The sequence below is a fragment of the Berghia stephanieae genome, chromosome 7 (genome assembly GCF_034508935.2).
Source record: "Berghia stephanieae isolate SIO BIC M18660-M18661 chromosome 7, UCSD_Bste_1.3, whole genome shotgun sequence".
Classification (NCBI taxonomy): Eukaryota; Metazoa; Mollusca; class Gastropoda; order Nudibranchia; family Aeolidiidae; genus Berghia; species Berghia stephanieae.
The window spans coordinates 5,597,485-5,608,022 of record NC_088366.1 but is presented as its reverse complement, the minus strand read 5'-3'; the positions used below and the strand labels follow the sequence as shown (position 1 = coordinate 5,608,022).

General features: G+C 38.3%; 1 protein-coding gene across 5 annotated transcripts in view; it reads right to left on the bottom strand.

Moving 5' to 3' along the window:
- LOC144976404 (uncharacterized) overlaps positions 1 to 9,344 on the bottom strand; it is a 130,258-nt gene extending 120,914 nt beyond the window's left edge. Inside the window, exons 1-2 of one of the 5 annotated variants that reach the window (XM_078920678.1) lie at positions 9,084 to 9,217; positions 8,534 to 8,640 (exon numbers count right to left, since the gene is read on the bottom strand). The gene's annotated coding sequence lies outside the window, so the exon portion shown is untranslated. Of the gene's footprint in view, positions 1 to 8,533 lie in introns of all 5 variants that reach the window. The other 4 variants (XM_078920676.1, XM_078920677.1, XM_078920680.1 and 1 more) reach the window with 4 other exon arrangements.
- Positions 9,345 to 10,538: the final 1,194 nt, after the last annotated feature.

The window sequence follows — 10,538 nt, the reverse complement described above, 5'->3', positions numbered from 1 at the left end:
TAACACAGCAACACCAATTCTCAAAATACGGCTTAACCCTCTCCTTACCAACTGCAGGAAAATCGTCACATTCGTTACGATACAACCAACATTTTTTCTTATTCAAATTTCTTTTGTACATCATAAAATTTAAAGAAAATTAACTGTGTGTTGTAGAGCATGTTTTGCTAAAGAAAAAATGTATCGTAAGAACTTTACTGCTATTGTGTTTGAGTGATAAAAAATATATTTTTGTGCTAGTTGTGTGTGACGTTTTGGTGAAAATCCTGAAAATGGCTGGTAAGGAGAGAGTTAAGAACTTTTCCTTTCTCTTTCTTTCTTCTCTTAATCTGCAAACCACCTCTGGTGTATTGTCGCAAATGTAGCTAGGTGTCTTGATGGTTTTTACATTTCAGGATGTATTTGTGTGATATATATAGTAGTGAATTAGATTTTCTGAAAACTGTTCCGTGGTGATTGGATTTACAACGTTAAGTGGTAGCTTATTTCACAAGCGAATAGAAGACTGGAAGAACGATTGTTCATGGCTTTGTATACGGGATAGCGGCACTTTGAATCTTAGATCGTGTCCACTTGTTCTTGATCTCATTGTTGCTGGACTAAGGTTGTTCGGTGGTAGTGCTACAATGGTGTGGAATGAATACGCGATAGAGCGATAGAGTGATAGAGTGATAGAGCATTGTCGGTTTGGATTGCTCCCTTCCTTGTTAACAAAGTTGTCCATCCACTGTAAAGATCGAACAATCTATGTCACGCTGTCAGTGGTTTTGAAATTGCCTAATGCAAAACGTGCTGCTCTCCTTTGTACCATCTCAAGTTTATCTTTATTTCTTTTCGTGATAGGGTCCCAGACAGTGCTTGCGTATACTACGAGCTAGTGTGACCTTTCTCCCTCTTCACAATATCATTCGTAAGTACACAAAGGGAGCATCTGACTGCGAGAAGCTTGCCACGCTGCCTGCCAAAAAAGCATCACTTAGCAGCAACACCAATTCCCAAAACTACTACAACATCATACAATCCCCAAGATATTATTACAAACATTACAACAAACATGGAGGGAGTGGGACAATCATGCAAATGAATCCGAGAGAAGAACTGCCCTACGGAGCTGAGCTCCCCAGCAATGATGGTAACACTGAACAGAGCACGGGCAACATTGGGAGAACAGCTGGAAGCATGAAAAAGTGGGAGACTGGCTGAGACTAGCTGGTGTACATGTGGATGCCTAGAGCAGACGATGGAGCACATACTTAGAGAATGCCAGGATGGGCCCAACTGCACTGACCATGACCTAAGAGTCTGCTCCACAGATGCTGTGTTATAGCAACAGCTATGATAATGATGATGAACAAACATCTACGTTCTATATTCTCAAGGTACTCGGCATTCTAAAGATACTATATCCTGAAGATACTGCATTGTTTCTTAGGATAAACTTCAATATGAAGATACTATATTATACATTACTATACCACTCACTGCATTGTGAAAATTAACATAGATCAGGGCAAGACTTTTCAGCCATCAACGACCAAAACCAGTCCGGTCATAAAGTATCTCGAGTGTGCAATGATAGATGTAAATGATTTATATACAATAGACTTCAAAAGTCGTGACGTCATTTCCCTCGTAATGACGCATTGTAACTTAGTAACTGGTTCTAAACTATCCGAACAATGGCGGACGCCCTTATGGAATACTTCTCCGACGAGCATAAAAGTGTATCCAGAGGAGAAAAACATTATAAATCTGATCATGTTTTGATTTTTATACATTCTGATCACATAACATGTGAAAAAGTTCTAGCCAGCATGAAGAATAAAAGGTACCGATTTTCTTTGTTAAGAACCAAGCTGCTCGTTGCTAGGCAGACGTGACATCAGACTATTGAATCCTATTGGCTGTCGGTGATGGGCATACTGTGCTTTTTGTATCTTAAGAACGAACTTTTATTTTATATTATCATTAAGTTTATTTCGTAACTTTGTCTTATCATTTAGTTTCTTGTGCAGTATTATCTTATTTAATTGAACATTTAGTCTCATCCACAACTTTATATAATCATTTAGTCTCTTCCACAACTTTATATAATCATTTAATGTCTTCCACAACATTATATTATCCTTTAGTCTCTTCCACAACTTTATATAATCATTTAGTCTCTTCCACAACTTTATATAATCATTTAGTCTCTTCCACAACTTTATATTAATCATTTAGTCTCTTCCACAACTTTATATTATCCTTTAGTCTCTTCCACAACTTTATATAATCATTTAGTCTCTTCCACAATTTTATATTATCATAATTTAGTCTCATCCACAACTTTATTTTATCATTTAGTTTCTGCAACAACTTCATATAATCATTTAGTCTCATCCACAACTGTATATTATCATTTAGTCTCTTCCACAACTTTATATAATCATTTAGTCTCTTCCACAATTTTATATTATCATTATTTAGTCTCATCCACAACTTTATTTTATCATTTAGTTTCTGCAACAACTTCATATAATCATTTAGTCTCATCCACAACTTTATTTTATCATTTAGTCTCTTCCACAACTGTATTTTATCATTTAGTCTCTTCCACAACATTATATAATCACAACTTTATATTATCATTTACTTTCTTGCACAACTTTATTTTATCATTTATTTTAATACGTAACTGCATATTAGCATTTAGTTACTTCTGCAACTTTATATTATTTTCATGTAGTTCCTTCCGCATTTTTATTTCATCATTTATTTTCTTACGTAACTTTATATTAGCATTAAATTTCTTCTGCAACTATATATTATTTTCATTTAATTCCTTCCACTACATTATATTATTATTTAGTTAATTGGTTTCTCTTGTGCTTTATTCTTTGTCTTGCAATATTATTTATCTTTTTCTTTTTTTAAAAAGCAACCTATTCATATTGCGTAAAGGGTAAAGAATGAAGTCAAATATACGGATGGAGGAATGTATGTACTGTATGGGTATGAGAAGGCGGTATGATTGAAATGTGTTCAAGACGCACTGCCATCGATCAGTTCAATAAATTCGATAATTCTTTGATTCAATCGGTCGATAAGAGTGACTGGAAGCATAGATTATCCTGGCCAGTTGAATCTAGAAAGTCTCTCTCTCTGTCTCTCCCAGTCTTTCTCTATTCTCTCTCTCTCTCTCTCTCTCTCTCTCTCTCTCTCTCTCTCTCTCTCTAACTATCTATCTATCTCTCTCTCTCTCTCTCTCTCTCTTTCTTTCTTTCTTTCTTTCCTTCTATCTCTCTTTTGCTCTCTCTTTCTCTTTTTTTCTTTTTATCTCTCTCCTTCCTTCTTTCTATCTCTGTTTCTTTCTGTCTTTCTTTCTCTCTCCATCCTTCTTTCTACATCTCTGTCTCTTTATCCGTTTCATTCTTCCTCTAAATCAATCAATCCATCCATCTCTCTAGCGTGGGGACCTTGGCTCAGCGGTACAGTCTTTGCTTCGTACCCAAAAGTACCGAGTTCGATCACCCTCCGCTGCCCCGTGTGGCCTTGAGAAAGTCACCTCGCCCTAGCTCAATTTGCGGTGCTGCACTGCGGCTGACACCTGGGTTATTCCAGTCTTCACTTGGAATAGACCCTAGAGATAAACATTCCCTTTGGAATGAAAAGAGGGAATTGTTTTATCTATCTATCTATCTATCTATCTATCTATCTATCTATCTATCTATCTATCTATCTATCTATCTATCTATCTATCTATCTATCAGTCTGTCTGTCTATCTATCTATCTGTCTATCTATCTATCTATCTACCTATCTATCTATCTATCTATCTATATATATACCTATCTATCTATCCATCTATCTATCTATCTATCTATCTATCTACCTATCTATCTGTATATCAATCAATCGATCTATCTAGTAACTATGTTGTTTTTTTTCATCTCTCTATGTGTCTGTCTATCTGATATATATATATATATGTGTGTGTGTGTGTGTGTGTGTGTGTGTGTGTGTGTGTGTGTGTGTGTGTGTTTCTTTCATCTATCTATCAACTATCTATATCTCGTTATCGATTTTTGAACGGGGAATAAAAGTGGAAACTTGCTCTTCTGAAAATGAAAATCAATAGTAATAAATTCATTCATCATTTTGAATTGCTTCACTTGCACCATTTAAAAAACAGAGCACCTACATAGCGCAATACTACTAAATGTGCTCAAAACGCTTTACAACGGGCCCTTAGGCAACAGGAAAACTCAATAAGTAGGACGAGTATTATTTAAAAATTTGACCAGACAGCAGTCCTTCAAATATCGATCGTTTTAAATAACCCTCATCTTGTCAAGATCTCAGAAAACTTTGACTTCGCGAAGTCCCAGGCTTGAGTTTACTGGCCCAAATTCTAATATAGATAGAATGAAGTTGATGTCAATCGAGTCTTTGTTATTGTTTTTTTTTTTTTTTTTTTGCCATCCACGTCTATGAGTACTTCTCACTAAACTGTATTATCCAGACTATAAAAGTTCATGGTTACAGAGAGTTTTGTGTGTTGGTCCGTTATACTTCTGGATGGCAATGTTGTGAGCTTCTTAGCCAAGCGCATACTATCTATAGGAGTACTTGTCGAAGTAGGGCATCTAAATGGTTAAGATTATAAAACTTATACTTTCTTGATCATCGAAGAAGAATAATGGAATTGAATCCTGATCAAAATCAAAAGAATACCCCTCTACGAAGCCCTTGCACTACCAATACTGCTCTACAACATCTAGACGAACGGTGTGTTGTGACGAAGCTTCCGGGTGGGTTTGCGACCGTGCACGAGTGCGGTAAAGGATTTGCTGATTGGGTCGATCGTGATAGCATAGTAGTGTGAGCACCATTAGAAGCTGCTTCTCTACAACTGTGGTACATGGAGATTAACGAAAAGTAATTTGGGCAGTCTAGACGCCCTACAGAGAAAACAACTCCGAGTCATAGGTGTGGTATGGCCAGACTTGATTAGCAACCAAGAAACTACGACCCTTGCAAAGTACGCCTGTCAGTGATAGAATAAAAACAAAGATGGAAACTTCTTTGCCAAATTCCCCATAGAGACCATTACATACCAACCCAGACAGCATTGAAGGAATACTACGATGCCGGGAAGAAATATCTCGGACCAACACCAACGTCTCTATCAACAACACTAAATGCCTACCTTCGTTCCTACCATCGTCTCCTCCAATCAGCACCAAGAACTTATATCTTTACAGCTACAAACAACAATTCCATCAAAACTTAAGTCGGAACATGATCTGCTTGCTCTTGGCACAAGACAGGGATACATGGACAAATATAACAAAAGGAATTCTACAAGCAGAGGACATGTTCACGACCGCACAATTCATGGCAGCAACTTCTAACGGGTGCTCACACGACTATGTTATGACGATCGACCCAATCAGCAGCAACTTCTAATGGTGCTCACACTTCTATGTTACGACGATCGACCCAATCCAGCAAGCACTTCTAATGTGCTCACACTTCTATGTTACGTCGATCGACCCAATCAGCAGAACTTCTAATGGCTCACACTTCTATGTTACGACGATCGACCCAATCAGCAGCAACTTCTAATGGTGCTCACACTTCTATGTTACGACGATCGACCCAATCAGCAGCAACTTCTAATGGGTGCTCACACTTCTATGTTACGACGATCGACCCAATCAGCAGCAACTTCTAATGGTGCTCACACTTCTATGTTACGACGATCGACCCAATCAGCAGCAACTTCTAATGGTGCTCACACTTCTATGTTACGACGATCGCCCCAATCAGCAGCAATTTCTAATGGTGCTCACACTTCTATGTTACGACGATCGACCCAATCAGCAGCAACTTCTAATGGTGCTCACACTTCTATGTTACGACGATCGACCCAATCAGCAGCAACTTCTAATGGTGTTCACACTTCTATGTTACGACGATCGACCCAATCAGCAGCAACTTCTAATGGGTGCTCACACTTCTATGTTACGACGATCGCCCCAATCAGCAGCAACTTCTAATGGTGTTCACACTTCTATGTTACGACGATCGCCCCAATCAGCAGCAATTTCTAATGGTGCTCACACTTCTATGTTACGACGATCGACCCAATCAGCAGCAACTTCTAATGGTGCTCACACTTCTATGTTACGACGATCGACCCAATCAGCAGCAACTTCTAATGGTGTTCACACTACTATGTTACGACGATCGACCCAATCAGCAGCAACTTCTAATGGTGCTCACACTTCTATGTTACGACGATCGACCCAATCAGCAGCAACTTCTAATGGTGTTCACACTTCTATGTTACGACGATCGACCCAATCAGCAGCAACTTCTAATGGGTGCTCACACTTCTATGTTACGACGATCGACCCAATCAGCAGCAACTTCTAATGGTGTTCACACTTCTATGTTAAGACGATCGACCCAATCAGCAGCAACTTCTAATGGTGTTCACACTTCTATGTTAAGACGATCGACCCAATCAGAAGCAACTTCTAATGGTGTTCACACTTCTATGTTACGACGATCGACCCAATCAGCAGCAACTTCTAACGGGTGCTCACACGACTATGTTATGACGATCGACCCAATCAGCAAATTCTTTACCGCACTCATGCAACGACGCAAACCCGCCAGGAAGCTGCTTCTCAACACACCGTTCAACTAGATGCTCTACGGTTTCGGGTTCGTCCCCACATAGGGTACATGTTGGACAGATGGAAAGTCCCCAATGATGAAGCGATTTTCATGGCAAGCGTCCTTTGATACTTTGTAGCCAAGATCATCATCTTCTACTACAGAGCCATAACAATCTCTATTCCCATCTAACCAGATCATAAATATCGTGTTATTCTTTTCATTCTTTTGTTATTGGTTGAAGAGAGGTTTTGATCCCGAAACACATTCGATATATATTATGTTATCTATAGGTATTCCAAACCCTATGTAAACTTCTTAGTCTTGAGAAATTTTTTTTCAGTTATAATTTGTTGTTACTATTGTTATTGTTATGATTGTTGTCAATGTATGCTTGTGTGTATGAGTGTGTGTTTGTGTGTGTGTGTGTGTGTGTGTGTGCGTGTGTGTAAGTTATGTTTTATCTGTAGTTTGATTATTCATTTATCACTTTCATTTGTTATCTATTACTATAACTCCTAGAAATCAAATATTATGTTATCTAAAACACGCAAGTCGGTTGTAAATATTAATCGTGGAGTTGGATCATAAAAAGAAATTGTAACAACCTGAACAGCAAGCATTTAACTTTTGCCATCAACCTCACCCTAGGTTATATATGGTTTGATATTTTATTATGAAATGGGTAGTTACATTATCTTTTACAAACATAATTTTTTTAACAGCGTAATATTCTCATAATGTGTTCAAAGCTCTTTATAAGGGGTCCCACCCAAGGCGACAGCAACACTTAACATGAAGGCCGAAACATGAAATACGAAAGGCGATATTACAAGTTCATTGACAAAGACAACGCTGTTACTAATCAGGTACTCATTTTGCACCTGAATACGGTGAGTTAATGCGAGTAAATATTATTTGCCAAGGATTTAACTTCGAGCCGCCCTAAGCGGAACTCTAACTTGAGACCTACATGTCTCCCTACATGGGAGTTGCATACATATCGACAACAAAACCGCATAGCACCTACACTTGAACAAGTCGCTTGTATATTTCAATAAAGTAATTTATTCCCCATATTGACATTGAAATCACTTCCTTCCGCTTCATTAGATACCTCCGACGAGGCATTCCGTGGAGGAATATAGATAATCCAAACAAACAGGATGTCAGGAAACACCCATGTTGTCCAAGTGAGCAAATTGGGGCTTAATAATCTTATCTTGCCCAAGGAAAATATACCAAAGTGCCTTAAGCGGGATTCAAACCCGAGGCCTTCCGGATCACAGTGCAATGCCTAAACCACTATCGACTTCTCCACAAACATCTTACAGTTCTAACAGTTGAAAAGGATAGATTACAGTTATAATGTGGAGGATATAATATATTAACTTTCCATGTTCTCGAGGTCATTGCTTACATTGCAAAATGTGCTCAAAGTGACCCGCATAGTGAAAAGTGTCCACAGCTTTTGAAATATCTAACATCACGATTGGTCATTTAGTTCAGCTTGACACGTGAGTATGTTTACAACTTTCATAAACAAAGCAGCGTGTTTACATTTATTGTTAAGAAATATCCTATCTTTGGACAGCAACACATCAGTGATGGATGACTCGTTTGGACGAAAACCTGAATATAGATAGAATGCGCTTGGCTAAGAAGCTCACAACATTGCCATCCGGAAGTGCAACGGGCCAACACACAAAACTATGTGAAACCTTGAGCTTTTTATAGTCTGGTTTATACAGTTTAGTGAGAATTACTCATAATCGCGGATGGCAAAATACAATAACAAAGGCCTGAATGACGTCATTTTCGTTCTATCTATAGATCTCTCCCATTATTTTAATGATTGTACTTACCTTCATGACTTCCAATCACAGTTCAGAATTGTACATGTCCCCATCACCATTTCACGCCGAATAATTCATATTAACATCACATTCATCTGCTGCTAGAATTTAATATTCTAATGAAAACAGTTTCGGGAATCACGATAATAACAACACTCTTATTCGTAATAATTAATCAACACTGCATAATCTAATCTATGTTCTTTCTCTATCTTTTTATCCCAAATAAACGTTGCTTCTCTTTATATCTTAATCTGGCTAAGACCAGTAAAGTCACAAGTTTCGTTTATCGGTACAAGTTGTGTGGATCTCTCTAAATTGACAAGTTAACTCTCCTTTAATTCACAAAAGAACCAGGCCAGTTTACTCTTTTGTACAGGAACAAAACGCTTATAAATATTTTGGACAGAAAAATCTTCCTTCATTTATCAATTGATTAGATACAACCATCCTCATTTAGTCAAAAATAAAGTTTCAAAAATTGGTCTTCAGAGAAGTTGCAGGTTTGACTTTTTAATATTTTTATTCGGACAAATTTAAACCATTTAAATGAACCTACGTTTAAAGTAAAAGTTTTCTGATAAACAGGTTTTAAAAATGTGTTTTCTCGTTTGACGGTTGAGTTTTGTATACAGTATCTATAAAATCCTAGCTACTTGATTTGTGAGTGTTATTATGCACTATATGTTGTCTAGTCGTTACGCCGGGCCCATATAACAACATATCGATAGAACGAGATACGGTCGTGTATGAATGTATATATTATGTAGGTATGTATGAAAACTAGACTTCTAGTACATGTGGGCCTATCTGGAGTGTCAAAGACTGCCGACTGGGGCATGTTGATAAATTAAATTGTATGAAAGCGCTCAGAAGGGGAGGGGAGGGGAAGGGAAAGGGAGGGGAGTGGGGGGGGGGGGGGGAGGGGGGGGGAGGGAACCCCTTGACGGCTAATCACCAGAATATTCCTGTTGCAGTACCGATTTTGGCGTTTGACAAGGAGAAAGTGAGAGTGGGAGATAGTGTGTGTGTGTGTGTGTGTGTGTGTTTATGTGTGTATGTGTGTGTGTGTGTGATGTATACATAATAAAAGGGGGAAATGCGAAAGAGAAATAGAGATAGAAAGAAAGGGGAGAGAGAGAGAGGGAGAGAGAGAGAGAGAGAGAGAGAGAGAGAGCGAGAGAGAGAGAGAGCGAGAGCATCTGTGTATGTTTTGTTTTGTTACTTTGTTTTAGCAAGAGTAACGTTGTTGGTGAGTAGCTTTTGTGGTATGAGAGTTTACTTTTGATTGTATAATGTATTTACCAGACTATAAAAGTTCATGGATACACATAGTTTTGCGCGATGGTCCGTTATACTTCCGGTTGGCATTGTTGTGAGCTTCTTAGCCAAGCGCATACTATCTATAACCAGTTATCTGTTGTACTCTGGAAAAAACTCGTATTTAAAATTTTGGCCAGAAAACTCGTCCTTCAAATATCGATCATTTTAAATGAGCCTCGTCTTGGCAAAAACCCTCAAACCTAGATCTTCGCGGTACCAGGTTCTAGACGTTTTTGACAAGATGGGAGTCGTTTAGATCGATCTATATTTGAAGGACGAGTTTTCTGGCCAAATTGTTTAATACGTGTCTTTTCAGAGTGTGGCAGATAACTGGTTAACCCTCTCCGTACCATCTGCAGCAAAATCGTCACATTTGTTACGACACAAAAGAATACATTTTTCTTATTCAGATTTATTTTGTACATCAAAAAACTTCGAAGAATGATCTTTGTTTAATGAATAAGAACATGAAGTTGTTTTGTAGAGAGCTTGTTTTGTGTTTTAAAAATCTTTTTTTTTCTGCTGCGTAAGCCCGCCAATTTGTGAAAATAGGGAATGAGATTAGCGGATGAGTAGCGTCCCTTGATTGGACGTCACCTATAGTCTGTGACGTCACCGGCGGAAAAGTTATTAGAGAGAGAACTAGTGCGGGGCGGTCCTTGGCAAGCTTAAGGACCACGGTCCTACGGTC